The 19,399-nt window shown below is 35.5% G+C and overlaps 1 protein-coding gene across 1 annotated transcript in view; it reads left to right on the top strand.

The window, feature by feature from the left end:
- The first annotated feature begins 4,909 nt into the window (after positions 1-4,909).
- Positions 4,910-19,399, top strand: part of hivep1 (HIVEP zinc finger 1) — an 80,416-nt gene continuing 65,926 nt past the window's right edge. The window contains exons 1-2 of the mRNA XM_058752896.1: positions 4,910-5,057; positions 9,720-9,835. The gene's annotated coding sequence lies outside the window, so the exon portion shown is untranslated. The remainder of the gene's footprint in view (positions 5,058-9,719; positions 9,836-19,399) is intronic.

The raw sequence follows: 19,399 nt of genomic DNA, 5'->3' as shown, positions 1-19,399 counted from the left end.
GCAGAAGCAGTGCACCCTTACCACCTGCCGACGAGAAAACACCCTCCTGGAGACACTCCGAGGGCGCCAAGGTACTATTTTCAGAGCCACAGTTTTAATGTGAGCACTGAATATGTTAGAAATCCTTTAAAACAGGCACAAAGACGGATGTACGGTGGCTGCCAGAGAATATGTGAGGTTGTGCCATACGGCCCGACTCTGGCTCTGTTCCAAAATCAACGAGCTCCTTTGCTGTCCAAATAAGCACCTTTTAAGGCAGCAAATGGAAAGCTCTCGGCAGCAACTCTGTGCCATACAAATAGTAGATACACAAGAGATTGATTGAGTTTAATGAGTTTGCAATTAGAATTTTATGTTTGCTAGAGAGTTTTATCCAAGGTGACTTTGTGCCACTGAATTCAAAGCTAATGATGCAATATTATAGTAAGCATACAAAAACAAAAACACAAGTAATGAGTCATATGGTCCGACTAAACTACTTGTTCTTGAATTAATTTTAGTATATTTATTAACTTTTCCTTCACTGTCACTGCCACTTCTTTCTGTCTGTCAGCTTCCATGTCCACCACTGTCCTTGTTATATATAAATATAAACATAAATATATATGTTCCATAGAAAAAAAAAAAAGGGAATCTATATTTAAAGCTGTATTGCAATTTTATTGTTTTGAAGCTTGAAAAGCCCTTTTCATCTTTGATCCACATATTCAGTACTGTATATATTGCTTCTATTTTTACATGTTAGCCTGCAATGTTAATGTTTGAATGCAATAATAATAATCAAAAACATAAAACAGTTCTGCAGTAAACCTTTGGTAACAGCTGTGTGATGCAACAAATGTCATAAGATACTGTCTATGTAGTCAGCTCACTATGTTTTGGAACAGAGCCACTGTTCAATAGTACTGAATGATGGCTCTGAACAATAATACCCATTCCCAGACAATCTCCAAAACTCAAATATGGAACAAAACGTCAGCCAAATGCCCAACAATTGTGTCGTCTATCAGCCACAACACTCCCTATTTAGTCTGCTCAAGCACATCAAAGCCCCAAAAATGAATATCCACTAAAATTGGCCAAAGGCAAAGTATCCTGTGTTGAAGCCTCAAGCCCATTTGGATGCTTAGACCTCCGAGGAGCTTTTTAAGTGAGCACAATGCTCATTACTTTAACAGCACAGCTGCGGAAGTTCAACAAGATGGTACAATAGAGTCACAGCAGAGGAATTTAATCAGCCGGTCCGAGAGTCAAAGTTCCCTGCTGATAATCGCTCGGTTTTGTTATTGTGCTATTTTATTCCAGGATATTGTGTGCATTGTGCTGTCCAGCTCTGCTGTACTCCAGTTGGCCCTGCATTTCTAGTTGAGTTCAATGGGGGGTTGGTTATTCGGTACAGTATTTCTACCGTATGCAAAATGATACAGGAAATGTTTCATAAGAGCCATGCATGTCTCGTATTTTATGACCTGAGGACTATTTAATTGCTCAGATGTCACTCTTTAATTGTGCACGTTTGTTATGTTTCATCTATGAATATCTCATGTGCTTCTTTTAAAGAATTAGTTCACCCAAAAATAAAAATGTGCTAAAATGTACTCACCCTCAGGCCAGGCCAAAATGTAGATGAGTTTGTTTCTTAATCAGAACAGATCTGGACAAATTTAGCATTATGTCACTTGCTCACCAATGGATCCTCTGCAGTGAATGGGTGCCGTCAGAATGAGAGTCCAGCAGCTGATAAAAACATCACAATAATCCACAAGTAATTAACACGACTCCAACCGCTTGTGAAGTGAGAAGCTGCTTGTTTGTATCAAGCAAATCCATCACTGTTTTTAAAAAAAAATATTATTATATTGTCATTTCTTTTAAAAAAGGCACAAATGGTTGATAATATAGAGCTATAAAATTAATGTGCATAGATTGTGGCATTTAGCTTGTGAGAATCTTATGAGAAATATAATTTCATATTGAGTTTTTCTGACTTGATTGGCAGATTTGTTGAGCACAGTTGAAACACAATGAAGTTGCAATAAAATTAAATATAAATATTAAACAAAAAAAACTAAACAAAAAATAGAAATGGTGCCTTGGCAACTAACTAAACCTGCAATAAATATGAAATTAAAGCTAAATAGAAATATTAAAAAACGAATAAAAATAACATTAAAAGAACTAAAAATGAAAACTGAAAATACAAGCTATAGTTTTAAAACATTAATAAGTACTATTAAACAGTAGTACAATAACACTGTTTTAAGTGAACATCTGAAAAGTAGGAAGTTTGCGCAAAAGTCAAATTAAGGGAAACAGTTGAGAGCACTTTTGCGATGTGCTTCTATGTGTTTTTGTGGTGAAATGAAGTTGATTGTAAGTTCATTTGTCACACATATTATCATTCAGTGACATAGGAAAGCACCTTGTCATCAATATCCTGTTTTGTCCCTTTGGTTTGTGATCAAATTCCCGTCTCCTCGGCCGAACCAGCGGTCCGTCTTTATTGTGAATGTGTTTGACCTGGAAATGTTGGGAACACAGCAGGAAACTGCTGTAACGTGATCCACTTAAGAAAAGACGTTTCCCTCAACCCTTCTGGAATTTAAAGAATTGAACAGTGGGTCAGAAAAACAGATTCATTATCAAGGGGCAACAGTCCAGTGAATGATTTCATATCAAAACAAAAACAAGAAGTGACTTTCTCTGGACTGCTTCTTACTGCTGAACCAGTATGTTCTGGTTTGTCACACATACAGTATAGTGATAGGGCACGGAAGACATTTCACTTTAAAAAGAAAACATCTACATGTTTCAGCTATGGAAATAGATAACAAACAAGCAATTTATTTTAAATTCTTTCAATGTAATAAATATAAAGCTGAGATAAAATGTCTCCAAAAACAGCATTTGTTCTGATTAAAACCCACTAGATATTATTAACATTACTCAAACACTTTGAAGGATGGCAGTTCAGTTCAGTTGCTGTCTTCAAATTTTAAGTTTAATCAACTTGGTTGTGCCGTTGTACCAAGTCATTTCCACTTAAATTAAGTTAAACTAAAAAAAAAAAAAAAGATTCAATTTATTAACTTATTTTGATGAGTTCATGTAAAAACATATGTTGCCATGACTTATAATATTTTACAGTGTATTCATTATTCATTATTAATAAATATATTTATGTATTTATTGTACATATATTTAATTATTTGTTTTACATATATATTTATTATATATATATATATTAAAAAAAAAAAAAACGGTGTACTCTTGAGGTCTGCAGATGCTCGCTTTCCAGACATGGCCACCTTTCTCTATTAATTTGTTTGTTAATTTTTTTTGTTCATCCATCCATCCATCCATTTAATGTTTGGTTATTTATTATTATTTGTTTGTTTATTTTATTTCATTTTTTTATTGTTATTTTAAATTATTTTATTTGTAATAATTTTACAATGTTGTGTTGAGTTAAATTCCACAACGGAATAAATCTGACACAACATTTTTATTTATTAGTTTTATTTTTCATTTCAAAGTAGGCTTCATCATTTTTAACTAATTTAAATGCCAATTTATTAGAAAACAATTAGACCTTTTAGATTCGTGTCTTTAATCATTTGACTGCCACTATTAACTCTTTCTGAAGTTCTTTCATATCTGAAATTCTAAGCCTTAAACTAATTTATGTGATTGTAAATTAAGCGATGGATTTAATTTCTGACTTCCAAATACTGTTGTTCTACTCTGTAAATCTGATTTATGAGCACTCGAATTGGCCTGTTTTATTGGTAAGATGTGCTCTCGTGTCTAGAAGTCATCCAGACTATAGAACTTCCTGCATTCTTGAACTTGGAGGGGAAAAAAGTGAGGAAACAATGTCTGCAAGCAAGCCTGGCCCCTCAACCTATAAAGCGATCTTCAATGATGAATTCTTCCCTGGAAGCTTTGAGCTTCATGACGCGCTCCAGCAGGGCTGGAAAGCAAGCGTCCACAGACCTCCAGAGTCCACAGAAGTGTCTGATTCTGCCCCTCCCGATCCCAGAAATGCTTTGGGGATTTATGATGGTCAGTGAATCACACTATTTTTAGCAGGACCTAAAAAATGTACTCGGTCTTCAGCTCCATTGTTTCATAGCGTGCTCTCTCTGGCCTTCGCAGCCAAGCGCGAACAATGGTGTATCCTCGCCCCTCGGCAGGCGCCGAACAAGGTGCATGTCCTTTGTTCCGCTCCTCGGGGGAGTGAATGGTGGAGGGCTCTGTCGGGACAACAGCGGGCGGTCGCGTGCAATGACAGGCCAGCTGTCACCTGCTGTCCCGGCGCCAGCCACTGACCCCTAAGAGGAGAGCCGCGGACACGTGTCTAAAAGAAAGATCACTCCCTTTGACTTTTACCTGCGTATTTGTTCTTTGTCTGGTCCTCGACATTAAGGATTTTATTAGACTCAGATATGTCAGTTGCATAATCAGTCACATTTCAAAAAAAGCTGCTGGTTTTATTTTATAGATGTGCTTATACATGAAGTTCAGACATTTGTCATGTTTTGAATGATTTATTTATTTAAACTTGTTCCTTTTTTATTTTTTAAATGGGTTCCATTTTTATTAAATTTTTTGTTAAAGTTTTAGTCATTTTGTTTTTTGACATCTTTGTTTTGTCTATGTCATTTTTAAATAAATTGTAGTTTTAGGTTTAGGTATTTTAATGCATAGTTAATGTTAATGAAAATGAAAATGAAAATGGCAACTAACTAAAATAAAATATTTTCTATATTTTTCATTTTATTTCTGCTAATATTTATTTTAATTCAAGTAATGTGTTTTTATGGTTTTAGTTTTATTTAACTGTAATAAACCTGGCCTAATTGTCCAACAATAACCACAAGGGGGCGTCTGTGGCTCTCACTTTCTATGCAGGCACACGTGTTTACTGCCAAGTAATGGCTGATCTGAAGGAAGACATCATTACCACACTCCTTTTGTTTGGATCCCTCACAGTTATTGAGACTGTATTGTTTAATAAAAAGGAAAATGTTGGATAACCATTTGGATACAAAGAGGTAGGCCTACTTGTAGGGCAAGCGAAATTTTGACTGACTGATTGCAGTGACTTCTGGGAAGCATGTAAAATTGGTCAGCACTAGGCATCTTACAAGGCAGCATAAAGTCACTGCCCCATCCTTTAAAATTTTTTATTTGACAGAACTGCATTAAATTAATTTCTGCAGCTAATACAGTAGACCACGATGTAGAAATGCCAAGGTCATGGGTTTGGTTCCCAGGGAATGCATGAACTGATAAACTCTGTGCCTTCAGTGCAGTGTTGTTGCTTTGGATAAAAGCGTTTGCTAAATGCATAAATGTTTTATGCAATCCAGCCTTGAACCTGCTTTCATGCTTACCAGTGTGCCATGTCTCCAGCTTACATCAGATACTGTCAAATGAAAAATGATAATGTATTTTAACTTTAAGAAAATATTACAGTGTGATGTTGCTGGTGACCAAACATGCTTTGCAGCTGGGGTCAAATAGATGTTTTTTATTTTTATATTTTCCATGTTTATTTTAATTTTAGATAAAGTTTGCTAATGTGTTTTATTTAGTTTTTAAATAGTCCTTTTTAAATTAATTTAGTTTTTTTTTTTGTCATTTTTTTCTTGTTTAATTACTTATTTAAATATTTGCATTGTTTTATATATATATATATATATTTTTATTTTTTATTTTTTTTATTTTAGTTATTTTAATACATCAAATTGAACTAAATGATAATGAGATTTTTTTTTTTTCTTGGCAGCTCTCTGAAATAAGATAAGTTTCAGTTTTCTGTTTTTGTTTTTTTTAATTACTGATGGTGTGATTTTTTTTAAATTTAATTATTATTTTTTTTAATATTCTGACATCAATGCTAAAACCCTTCTATGTGTGTGTATATATTCTTTCTTAAAAGACTGGTCGTGAGCACATTATCGGTGCTTGATCTCCACATCCTCATCAATTCTTAAAACAGCAATCAGCCCTGACTTTTCCCAGATTTTCTCCATCAGTTATGCAACCTTTCTGGTTCTCTGTGAGCATGTGAAATGCCAAGCGTGTGTCAGCCTCAGCAGTGGTGTGCAAGGTGCAGGTCCCCAGTCCTTCACAATGGCTTCAACTCTATCAGACCTCCCCAGACGTCAGCTCATGGATCTCACCTTCCGGTCTGACCCGGGCCTGACATTTTGATGAGGCATTCAGGCAGTGCTAATGAGCCATCAGCAATGTTTCTCTGCAGATTTGGCGTCTCCCTGCCACCCTTCGCTCGGTGCTGTTTTTATCCAAGACATTCCAAGCAGTTCCACTGACCTTTCCAACGCCAAGCCCTTGGAAAGCCATGATTAGCTGTGTTTTTCTTAAAGAAGAATGGTCAGGATAACTGAGATTACATAAGGCAAGTGGCTCAGCCAAAATTTAACTAACTTGCTCTAGATTTTCTTAAACTAACAGTACACTGAACAAAATTTGGTGTAGGATTTCCTTCGAAGCAATTTTCACTCAGTGTCAGTGTGTGGGTTTTACTTTATAATTTACAATTAAAATTGCAAGTAAATTTCACAAATAATTACAAAGAAATGGCAAGAACACATTGAATTGAGCATTGAATTTTCAAGTAGAAAATCTAAAAGTAGATTTTCTTGTAAAATGTATTCCAGTAATCTTTGTTTTAATTACAACTTCAGCACTTTTTTACTGAGTAGTTGAGCTGTAAGAAAAAAATAGAGCATAGAAGACAATTTTTCAATTACACTCACCATAGCGCCCCCTGAGGTAATGTTGAGACTGCAATACAGATTATGATGAATTGTGCATAGTCACATTTTAAAATGCATAAAATCAAGCTTGTGTAGCTTTAAACGTTTGTAGTATGTTTTCTGGGTTTGAATCCCTAGTACACTGTAAAAAAAAAAAAAAAAATATATATATATATATATATATATATATATAATAATAATTTGTTAATTTGTAAAAACGTTGCCAAAAAACAATTATTGGGTAGGCTACTTTTTACAAGAAAATATTATTTCACTTTTTCTACTTCAAATTTGTCCTTAATTTAATGTTACTTGACGTTTATTTGAAATTACTTGTGAAATTTACTTGCAATTTCTAAAGCCCAAAACACACTGCACGATTTTAGCAATCCTATAAAATCACTGCATGTCACATTGTGCGACATGGATCTAATAAACGTGTAGACTGTATGATGAGGACACTTATTGACTCGTACACTATGACGCACGTTCCTTAAAACGTCATCAGCATGCTAGTAGTAAACAAAAAGAGCAGGATAGGGCCTAAATCACACTTTAGCAATTGTAGCTACTAGCATAGATTAGGATTAGGCAATCAGGTAGCGATTTCAACTAGGGGGTGCATAATTTGGCAGGGGTGCAGAATTCGGCACAACACTGAGCTGAACTGTCCGACACTGTCGCAGTCACGCCGAAATCAGCCTGTCATTAATGTGCACAGCGCGAGAGCACTCCATTTCTCAGTCTAATTGCAAACATCCCCAATTATCTCTAGAATTTTGCTTTTGTTGCAGTCAGAGTTTTTGAAATAGCATCACACACGAGGTGGATATAAAGGAACACGATGAAAACAGGAAAAGGAATCACTCTTGACTAAAAATAAAGTCGCTACGTGGAGATGCCTAATCCAACATTTCTTCCAGGCTGCATTCTTCCTAGTATCGAGGGGGGTAAAAACAAAGTGAAAGGGAATGAGTCATCACTGCATACCCTCCCTAGTCTGAGTAAAAATACACACACATACACACGCTCTCAGGAGCATATGGTCTCCACTGGTATTACCTAACTCCAGGAGTGGGCGGCTGCCATCGCCATGTTTAATTCATCAGCGCTGAATTAAATCAAGCGAAAAACTTTGAAAACTGTTATTACACCTTCGCTTCTCTGCACTTTCATCTCATTTCTTTGCCAGGTTATGTCTGCTATACAGGTTCTCAATAAAGAATGAATCATGCGTCTCATCAGTTATCAAAAAAAGAGAATCAAGTTCGGTGACACTGCGAGCAAACTTTCAAAAATTAATTTATTTCAGCTACAACAGATTTTGCACGGCATTAAATCAGTAGTTCTCGACTGGCTTTACTTCAAGATGCACATCTTATATTGGGCATCAAATGGTGGCCAAAATTTGTTATCTTAAAGTATTAAATTTCAATGGTAGCCAATAATTCATTGGCAAGATACAAATGTGCAATTGTGATACATTTGCACCAAAATACTGTTGAATTGGATGCACAGCCTGAGAACTCAACAACAACAAATAGGCTTTTGTAGGTTTTTTTTCTTTTCTTTTTTTTCCCCCTTATGCTGCAACGTTTAAGCATATAATTTTTTTTTTCTGTACAATTATATTGTTAATTGCATTTCAATATGTGCTTAGCAGTGTGTTTAAAAAAAAAAAAAAACCTAAGATCCATTTTGGAATGGTGACCTATCATTTGAGAACCACTGTGCAGTAAGTTCATTTAATAAAAATAATAATTAAACGGTTGCATAAAGCTGACATAAAAAATATAAATTTTAAACAGTATAAATATGCAAAACCTGCTAGCATAAATATTGTATTGTAAGGAATGAGTAAATAGGAACTGTCCTTGTGCTTTGGATGAAAAGCAAGAATAGCTCAAGCTATTCACTATGTATTTTACTGTTTTGCTTTAAAGACAGACCTTAGAGCCCGTTAATGTACATGATGCAAGTATCTAAAACAGGGCTGTAATCTCATGCGACTCGTTACACAAGCACCCTTCATGTTTGTGGGATAAAAACAAACGTTTTCTGCCTACAGCCCACAGGAGGCGCCAGAGCACAGACTGGAGATTAAAAAAAAGAAAAAAAGTGAGTCAAGACAGTTCTGTCATAATTCACTCGCTCTTATTTGGTTTCCAACGTAAATGCTGTTATTTTTATTTTTACTGAACAAAGGCAATCTTCATAACTTTTCCGAACATCTACAGTTGAATCTCAGAGCGAAAAAATAATATTATGAGTGAGCAGCAACTTATATTTGGTTTTCTTTCTCACACAAAACATTCACATGACTCAAAAAGTAGCACACAATTCATATGGACTGCTTTTAAAATAAAATTGTATGATATGTGCTATTTTTGAAGAGTCGTGGTCCTTTTAAAAATGTTATACATGGAGAAGATTCTTTGTGCTCCACAGAAAAACTTGTTCACTTTAGATCAAAACCAAATAATCATAGTTTCAATTTTATGAAAGTCTGAGATGGTTTCTGTTTTGGAGTTTCAATTTTGTGATTATCTGATGACTTTCTCTTTTCTCGTTTCTCTTTCTTATCATGACGAGATGAAAGTTTTATCAAGAAATCAAGATATCAGTTTACGAGATGTAACATGCTTCTTTTTGACTTTGATTTGTAGTACACAGTTAAGATACAAAGAATATGTGAGCATAACACTTTACACAAATATATAAACATATTTTAAACAACACTGACCCAGATTTCACTATTATCTAATGGCGATGCTTTCAGGATATTTGGATATGATATAAAGAATCCAGAGCTTTGAATTGCACATTTCTAGGCAGATGAGGGCAGGTTAGGGACAAATCTGAAAAGCATGAATATACATGTAATGCGAGTAATAAGTAATATGTAATTTCCTTTCTTCTATCTCCTTTTAGCTTTTGAGACTCCAGAACTTTCCTGCTCAGTGGTCAAGCACCCTTATCGATTGGTGTTGTGCTTCCAGTGGGGGCGTTTCACAGACCGTTACCCAGAGATGATGCCCTTTCTGCAGGTATGTGGCAGCGCTCTGGTCCCTTGAGCTGAGGAGCTAGAGGAGGATTATTAGACATGGTGTGTGGACCATAAATCAGCTGATGTATGATCCAGCAGAAGTCTCCCCCGAGCAACAGGATTCACCCACTAAAGCTGAGGATGGGTAATATTCTGTTGCCAGGGTTTCGGCACGAATCCAGATCTGTTCGGATGATTTAAGAGAATAAAATTAATAATAGCTAAAGTGATTGCTTTATGGGTTGCTTTGAATTGAAGCAGTATTAAGGACGTTTTGCTTAAGAGAGACTTGGATTACGTTTAAAGACATGCTGTGGGTTTTATCATCAGCATCAAAGGCATGCTGCCAGTTACCACAGTCAATCCAACTCCTTCTTCAGTTTGCAAAACAAACGACAATCTCATTTACAGTAATGCAATTGCAGTGGAAGTTTACCTTAGGGCAAGACATTTCACTGGAATAAATGTTCAAATAGACATAGCGTAACGCATTTAACATCATTTTAGAAAATATATGAGCTTAACACTTCTTTTTTTTTTTTAAACCCGCAAGAATGTGTTAGTCCAATGTCTTAATCAGGGCCGTCCTTTGGGGGCGGTGCAACTGGTGCGGTCGCACCAGGCTCTGTGCTGTGAGGCCACAGATGCTGTCCACAGAGTTCAACTTGTTTTGGAACAATTCATTTGATTGTGGCTGGAATTTTGCAAGCCACAAACCTGAATCAAACTGAAATGTGGAGTGATTTGATTTATATTCATTTGGGAGTGACTGGAAAAGCTCAGGCTGATATTTTCCTCACTCTCTGAGTTATCTGTACAGGTCTTTATTTAGCATGTTCCGTTGAGACATCACCTCGACCAGCAATCTTCCTGCTGGTTCTTCTGGAAAATTTGACGGTGTTCTGTATTTGATAAGGACAACATTGTTTAAATGTTGTATCTGAATTGTCTTAAAATGGACTTATGAAAAAGTCATGGCCATGATTTGGAACCATAAAGTAACACTTTAATTCTTCATTGGCTGCAAATAAAACACATTCTCAATTCATTTATTTTTTTACTTAAATAAGTTTTCTTCTAATGCCATTCTAGTCACACAGGAAAGGAATATCATTTTCTTTTCTTCATTTGGTGAGATTTTTTTGCCAGGACATTTAGGCTAAAGATTTTTCAGTCTGCCATGCTGGATGGACATTTCCATTAGTATCCGTAGGAACGCAGATCCTAAGTACTTCAACAGTGACAACAGATTTAGTCCATTTTATGTTTAAACTTTAAATCATATTAAATTGTTCTTCCACTTCCACTTTCAACTTTAGAACAACTTTTATTACCTTATAATGATTAGGCCTTAATGGGCAGAAAATTAATTATTGAAGTATTTTGGACATTGTTCTTTGATCTAACCCCCCTCTCCCCCCTCCTCCCCTTTTTATCTATATTCCATTTATCTGTTAGGTTTAGTATAGAGCAGGATTCCTCAAATCTTTCCCTGAAGGCCCAATCTGCTGCAGATTTAGAACTTTAGCTCCAACGCTGATCAAACTCACCTACCTGTGATTTTCTAATGATCTTGAAGACTCTGATTAGCATGCTCAGGTGTGTTTGATTAGGGTTAGAGCTAAACTCTGCAGGAAAGTGGATCTCGTGGGCCAGATTTGAGGATCCCTGGTACAGAGGGTATGTTTTGTTCGTTTTAACCTCGATCAAAGTATTATCCCTTAGCGCCACGAACTGTAGCTTTAATTTCCAAATTGCTACAATAGGTGAAAGAACCAATGGCGGCATACTTGTAGAATATTCCTCATTTGTAAGACTCTTTGGGTAAAGGTGTCTGCTAAATAGAAAAATATAAATGTAATATGATATAAATGAGCTACCATAATAAAATGCAGCCACAGTCACATTCATCTGATTTGGAGATCATGAAGTCACTTATAGCGCCACTCTGGGTTGCCAAGTCCGTGGTTTTCCCGTGGAATTGAGCTACTTTGAAACTGCTTCTGTGGGTTGATTTTTTTTCCTTGCTGGTTAAAGGTTTGATATATTGCACAAATTGTATTTGACTGAAATGCTTGTACTGAAATATTTTACCCATTTCATATTGGAAGCAGTGACAGAACTGTGCTAGTTGATAAGTTTAGTGACAGAGGGGCACCGGTGGGATTTGAGCTCCTTTATGAAGACAGAATGTGTTTTTCATCATTTTATGATTTCAGACATATTAGTTAAAATACTAGTGTTTTTAATTCCTTTATTTTAAAGCCAGATGTGAGTACATTTTAAATACTCTCTCCTCACAAACATACAGGACATATACTTAGGCCTATATTTTATATATCTCCAACCTGAACACTTGTGAACTGCAAACATCTCATACCAGCGGGCCATGAGTCATTGCCTGAATCATATCGGCAGAGCCACCTGTGGGCTTCCTCTGCAAACACACTATAAAACAAGTCCACTCAAAAGACATGAAAAACCACGGAACGATTTCCGTAAAGGTGAAGCGAGAGGAATCAAGACCATTTAAAAAAAAAAAAAAAAAAAAAGTAAAGAGTAAATCACGAGAGGCAGATTAAATGGAATTTAATTGACTGAGTCCATACGGGAAGCAGCATGCATTAGGAACACCTGCACTGATGTCCGGAGCGAAATCACACGTAATGCAACAGTCTAGCAGATGGCTGGGAACAGAGGTCAAATGCCAGATGAATGAAGTACGGAGGAAATACTGCTGTCTGAGAAAGCACTTAGCACTGTTGCTTTAGGTCAGATCACAGAGCGAAGACAGATGAGGAAGGACCCCAGAGATGACGAGACAGAAAAGTGAAGGGAACTGGAAAGTAAATGACCTTGGTGCAGTAATAAAACGAGGATCACACAGCCACGAGCTCATAAAAAGATTCACAATGTTGCTATTGATATCACTTGTGTGTGTACCGAGAACAGCCATGCTTTTCTCATTAGGACTGTTCGGGATACTCCAAGGTTTTCCAAAATACAGAAGTGTTGTTTGTTGATCCCACAGGCACGTTTGCATGAATAAATTTCACGGCACTGAAATGTAAGCAGATTTTAACAGCAGGAATATAAAGGCAATATTGTGGTCTTGGTTGCCAATAGAGGGCCTTTATTCATTTTGACCTTTCTTTTGCAATAAATAACTTAAGAGAAAAGAAGCCAGTTTGTGATTTGTTTTTGAATTTACATTCCGTACAAATAAAGTATCACAGTATTATATTTATTTTAGACAGTCTACCATAGTATTGCCATGTTTTTTAACAGTACCATATTATAGTAATACAGAAATCAGCATTTTTTAAATGTGCAACCGCATTTGAAAATTTTAAGTATTTAAAATAAAATAATAATCAAGTAGTGCATGTTGCATAAATAAATATTATAAATTAAAAAACAATTCTTAATAATATAAATAATATTAATACAAAATAAGTAAATAGCATGGTTTTCTTTGAAGTACATTGGTGTAAATACTATGGTAGCATGAATGTTACATTGAGAAAAAAAAAAGAAAAAAAAAAAGGTGTACAAACAGTTTTCACTTATAAAATTGTTAGTAAATTTAACCAAAAAGTTTCAAAGAAATGGCAAGTAACACACTGATTTAAAATCAGTTTTCAAGGAGAAAAACTGAAATGGTGTTCTCTTATAAAATGTACTCCAATAATCATTGAGAACTTTGAAAAAATATTTTTTACAGTGTACAATATCACGGTGTTCAATCACTCTACCATCATGTAAGAAAAACACATTCTAGAAGTACGGATCACCAATATCTAGAGCCTGAAATTGAGCTTAGATGTCTTAGATGCAGGGCAATTGAGTGTCGACCCTTTTGTTTGAATGTGGCGTGGGGCGGAGGGACATTTGAAGCGGGAGAAGGAGGGGCGGGGCATGGGAGTCAGGCAGTTGCCGTGGCAACATCCTCTGTTATGTAACATCATATGGTGGTGTGTAAACAAAGAAGTGAGTGCAGTGATGAGAGACTGGGCTTCCCCCGCCCTTGACCACTTAAAACCATTACACATCACATCATATCCACATTACATAAATCTGCTCTGCAGAGCCCGCCGGACAGTTAAACACTTGACTACAGATTGTGTTATCAGCGCTGATTAACCATTTCAAAATAGAGTTTTAAAAATAGTCTGCATATGAAAACTGACATGGTTTCAATGCTGATAACAGAATGATAAATGGTTCAGATATAATTGATTCTGATTTGATAGGGAAAAACATTTTCAGATTTGCTTGAGGTTTTTCGGCAACTGTTTCTTGCTCCTTTTTAAATATATTTTTGGCAGTTTAAGAAGGAAAGAATGAAGAAAGCGAGGGGAAAGAAAAATGTGAGAATGATCGAAAGAAAATGTGAAGGAATAAAAAGTGACACTGAAAAAAGTTTAAAAGAAAGAGGGATTCTAAAGGAAGATTTTAAAGTAAGAAAAGATCAAAAAGAAAGTGATAGAGTGAAATGAAGAACAAAAAAAGGATGAAATCAAGTCAAATAAAGTGAAAGTATGATAGATAGATAGATAGATAGATAGATAGATAGATAGATAGATAGATAGATAGATAGTTGATCCATGTGATTTGAGGAAGATGAACTCAGGTCTTCTGGTCGCTGTACAAGTGGCTCATTGTTCCTAATAGTGAGACGGGCAGATGTCGTCTTGCTCTGAACTCCCTCCAAGATATTAATAGCTCAAAATTCCCTTTGCATCCAGTGTGGTAGAGCAGACTTGCTTCTGCTGGTATTGTGTGATAACTATTAGGCCTATTAGTTAAGGTCATTGTAAACCCTGGTTAAAGGGGATAGATAATTCAAAACCTTGATTTTGTTTAAAAACGTATTTGATTTACTTTTCTCTGCAGAAGATATTTTAACTTTTTTTGAATAGAAGAGAAGATATTTTGAAGAATGTTGGTAACCGAACAGTTTTGGTTCCCATTGATTTTGTTTGGACAAAAAAAAACAAAAATACAATGGAAGTCAATGGGACCCGAAACTGTTTGATTACCAACATTCTTCAAAATATCTTCTCTTATGTCTTCTACTTGTTTAATTTTGTAGCTTATATTCGCAACATTTCTTGAATGAATACTTTTTTGACTGTTAGCAGGAACTGGGCAAAGCATTTCTATTTCCCAGCATGGGAGTGGATTGGGAGAGTAAATGTTGAAATAAAGTGTTATTTTATGTAATTTTGGAGAAGGTTTAGAAACAAAGAAGACTTGTTAGTTTTCAATGTTCTGGTATTTTGGGGATTTAAATGTGTTTCTGTTGTGTTTAGAGGGCTTGTCCTGTTTTCCAGTACAAATTAGTTACTTTGTGCACCAGAGTTTCTTCAATTTAGGGTCACTGAAGGGGGGACTAGAATGAAGTCTTGCATGCATAAATATGTATTTCAGTGATTTGGGAATTGTAAATGGGAATTATATCAGTTTCAGCACCTTGTAGTTAATAGATGTTTTAAAACAGGGGTGTCAAACTCAGTTCCTGGAGGGCCACAGCCCTGCAGAGTTTAGCTCCAACCCTAATTAAACACACCTGATCCAGCTAATCAAGTTCTTCAGGCTCAATTGAAAACTAGATAGTTTGTGTGTTGGAGCGGGGTTGGAACTAAACTCTGCAGGGCTGCGGCCCTCCAGGAACTGAGTTTGACACCCCTGTTTTAACATGTATGAACTACACAGGATAAACAGCAGTGTTACAAAATGTAGCCCTGCTAGCGTCTTATGCTAACAGCTATTTGTTTATCTTGAAATAGCCACTAATTAGAGAGTGAATGTAAAGGAGGTCCAAAGCTGACATACAATAATATGTTCAGTGAGCATTCGAAGGCTTCAACGGAGTGTAAGATGACACTGATTTCTATCTGCACTGGATGAAGTGCTAGCTAGGGTATGCAAATAGCTTATTATTTTTGATGTGGTGCGGCTGAAACACGATTGCTCCCAAAGGACGTCTGTTCAGACTCCAGAATGCACTTAGGATCAGACTGCATGTCACGAAAGCGGCGGCACACACGTCTCTCGCATCACTCCAGGGATGATGCAACACGCCTCATTCATTGAATGTTGACAAACTATAGCTAGAATTACATGCAATTACAGATATCCATATGTTGATGTGACAGGCGGTTGTGTATTACAGTGATTTTACCATCATTAACATGACATACTGCATTTTAGCTGTTTTTTATGAAATGGTTACAGCAACAATGTTTAAAATGACCATTTTACCATTTTGATTATACATGCTTATTCAGCAGATTCGGTTTATTGTTAGATCTTTTCTGAAAATAGGATGTTAAGCATGAACAAAGGTAGTAACAGTTATTTGAAGGGACACCCAAAATGAAAATTCTTTAAGAATTTACTTCCCTCTCAAACTTGGCTGACTTTCTTTTTCTGTGGAACACAAAAGAAGATATTTTGAAGAACGTTGGTAATCAAATGATCCCTTTGACTTTTATAGTATGGACAAAAATAGAATGGAAGTCAATGGGAACCAAAACCATTTGGTTACCAGCATTCTTCAAAATATATATTTTTGGGTTCCACAGAGGAAAGGAAGTCATATAAGATATGTGGGTAACCAAACAGTTTCAATGCTGATTGACTTTCATTGTATGGGGGGTGGGGGTGGTACTATGTAAGTCAATGGGATCTGAAACCGTTTGGTAAATGGCTTTCTTCAAAATATGTGTATTTTTGGTGTTCAATAGAGGTATTTTAAAAAATATATATTTCAAAGAATGTTGTAAACAAATGGTTTCAGTTCCCATTGACTTCCGTAATGGACGTCAATGGGAACCAAAACCATTTGGTTACCAACATTCTTTAAAATATTTTCTTTTGTGTTTCTGGAAAAAAAAAAAAAAAAAAAGTCCTGCAGGTTTAGAACGTCATGAAGATGAGTAAACGATGACTGAATTTTCAATTTTAAGTAGAATGTCCCTTTAATGGCTAGTTTGGTACTGGTTAATATTTATTAGCTTTACATGAAAATTAAAGTTGTTTCAGAGGCAGAGCAAGTCATTGCATTGTATTTTGATGAAATATTATGTAGACAAACACTTTTCTCTGGAATAATGTGCACTGATGAAACATTTACAATAAAACCAGGAGCGTCTATTAAAAATGGAATGAAAACATAAATAGGAATGCCTTGTTTGCTTTAATTATTCATGCAAAAGCTATAGACTAAAACAACAAATTCTAACCAGCTCAGCTAACTAATATCGCTCGAATAATTTAACAAAAGTTTGTAAACATTTTCAAGCAAACTTAAGAAAGAAACAGCAGAGGCATAAAATGCAGGATGCCATTTTGTAATCAGTGGTGGTTGAAAGCGAGTGAGTCACCGTGTCAGAATATGGAGAGTGTGCGGGCGGCTGGTTGTCACCGAGGCATCTCTGAATGGAACATCATCACCCCCTCAAACTCAGACGGGTGCTCTGCACAGGGACCTCAAGACTACGTGTGATATGACGTGCTCCTGCTCTGCGACAACAGTCCGTGGGGGGGGTTTGTTCTATGCACCAGCTGAAATTAAAAACATGCAGTTGGGTCCAAAAGTCTGAGAAAATGCAGTTTGTATTTCTGATTTAATACTACTTTTAATTACAGCTATTATTGGCATGACAATTTATTTGAAAAACTGAATGAAAAATATATATGCAGTAAATATGATTTTCAAAATGTTTGAATATTAGACTTGTATGACGACATGCAGCAATGGAGCCTGACATGAACAAAACTGCTAACTAAACTCTCCGAAAACAGGATACATTAACATGCGATTCAAAATGACTTGAGATATTAAGTCTTGTTTTCTGTAAAATGTATCAAAATGAGGTGTTTATGCATAAAACAAGTCCAAAGAAATCTGGGTAAGAAAAAATTATGTATATTTTTGGTAACACTTAAAATAACTGCACGCTATGAATCATTAATTAAGCATTAGTAAATAGTCAATTCATCCTTTATAAAGCATTGTGCCAACATCAATAGGCATTAGTAAGCAGTTTATAAATACAGCTATAAATGCCGTGTTCTTGAGCATATCTATAATGTGTAATAATTGTATTTTCATACTTTATTAACGATCAGTTTATCATTTCTAAATTTATTGTTATTTACAAACCAGTTATTTAGTTCTCAGTGATTCATAAGATCATTTAGAAAGTGTAAGTAAATGATTAATAAACTATTTAAATATACATTTATAAATCTTATTATAATAGTTTCTCAGTGTGTTAATAAATGCTTTATTTTTTTTTTTGTTATCAACATTTTTTATTTTTCATACATAACATCCAAAAAAAATTAAAAATAAATAAAAAATACAAAATAATAATAAAAACAACAACAACAGACACATACTCAATATCTCAAAGTCCAGTCAAAGGGAGGGAGAGAGGGAAGGACAAGAAAAACATAAAAGTCACTCCTTTATACAGTCACGTATATCAAAGAGAAAGCACTGCCAAGCATCAATGGTAGAAGGCTTGGCCCCATTGATTCGTGCTGTTGTACATTCACAAGTCACTATTTGCAGGAGGCTACGGATCCAATATGTTTTTCCACACATGTGCGGTGTAAACCAGTTTTGTATTATTGTCTTCTTTGCAGCTGTAAAACCAGCAAACAACATTCTCTTTTGCATTGAAGTTATACAGAGGCCAGAATCATCATTAAGAAGACACAAACTTGGATTAACAGACCAATCAATATGCAGTAAGGATGATAGAACCAGGTTTACATGTGTCCATAGACTGATGACGACAGGACATTCCCAAAACATATGCAGAAAAGTACCTGACGATGTAGTATTACATATATGGCAGTTGAGATTCGGTTGTAGTTTCATTTTAAATCTTTTGTATGGAGTTATGTATGCTCTATGAATGACTTTGAAGTGAATAAGACGATGAGCCAGATTTTTAGATGTTAAACTGAGATTAGACCACACTCTCTCCCAGTCGACAGACAAATTAAGGTCAGATAATTCCCCATTCCAAATAGTTTTAATAGCAAGAGGTTTTGTAATGCAATCAATAATCTTATTATATATTAAAGAAACAGACGGCCGACCAACAGATGGTGCAATCCAATCTTGCATAGGATGAGAGGAGATGGGAGATGCCCAAGGAACTCCATACGCTTTGAGAGCAGAACGTAATTGAAGAAAGACAAAATATGCGGATGCTGGTAGACAAAATTTGGTTCTTAATGTCTGAAATGAACATAATAAATGCTTTATTAACACACATACCTGCTGTGATTCATGATTAAGTCAGGTAGTTATAAAACATTTAGTAGTTGCCAGTCATCTATTTTTGTGAGGACTATTCATGCCTTGTAAAGCATTTACAAAGCTCATTTATCTTCCAAACAGAAAAATTAAACAAACACAACACAGAGGGATACAGAACACAGAAATATTTTTTTTTCAAGATGCAAAAAATGAAACTGTACGGCTGTACGCTTGATAAAAAATGAAAAATAAACCGCAATGTCTTAGAAAAAAAAAATC

Source organism: Onychostoma macrolepis, chromosome 19 (assembly GCF_012432095.1).
Source record: "Onychostoma macrolepis isolate SWU-2019 chromosome 19, ASM1243209v1, whole genome shotgun sequence".
In the NCBI taxonomy this organism is placed as follows: Eukaryota; Metazoa; Chordata; class Actinopteri; order Cypriniformes; family Cyprinidae; genus Onychostoma; species Onychostoma macrolepis.
Note: the sequence above shows the minus strand (reverse complement) of the source record. Positions and strands in the feature narration are given on the sequence as shown.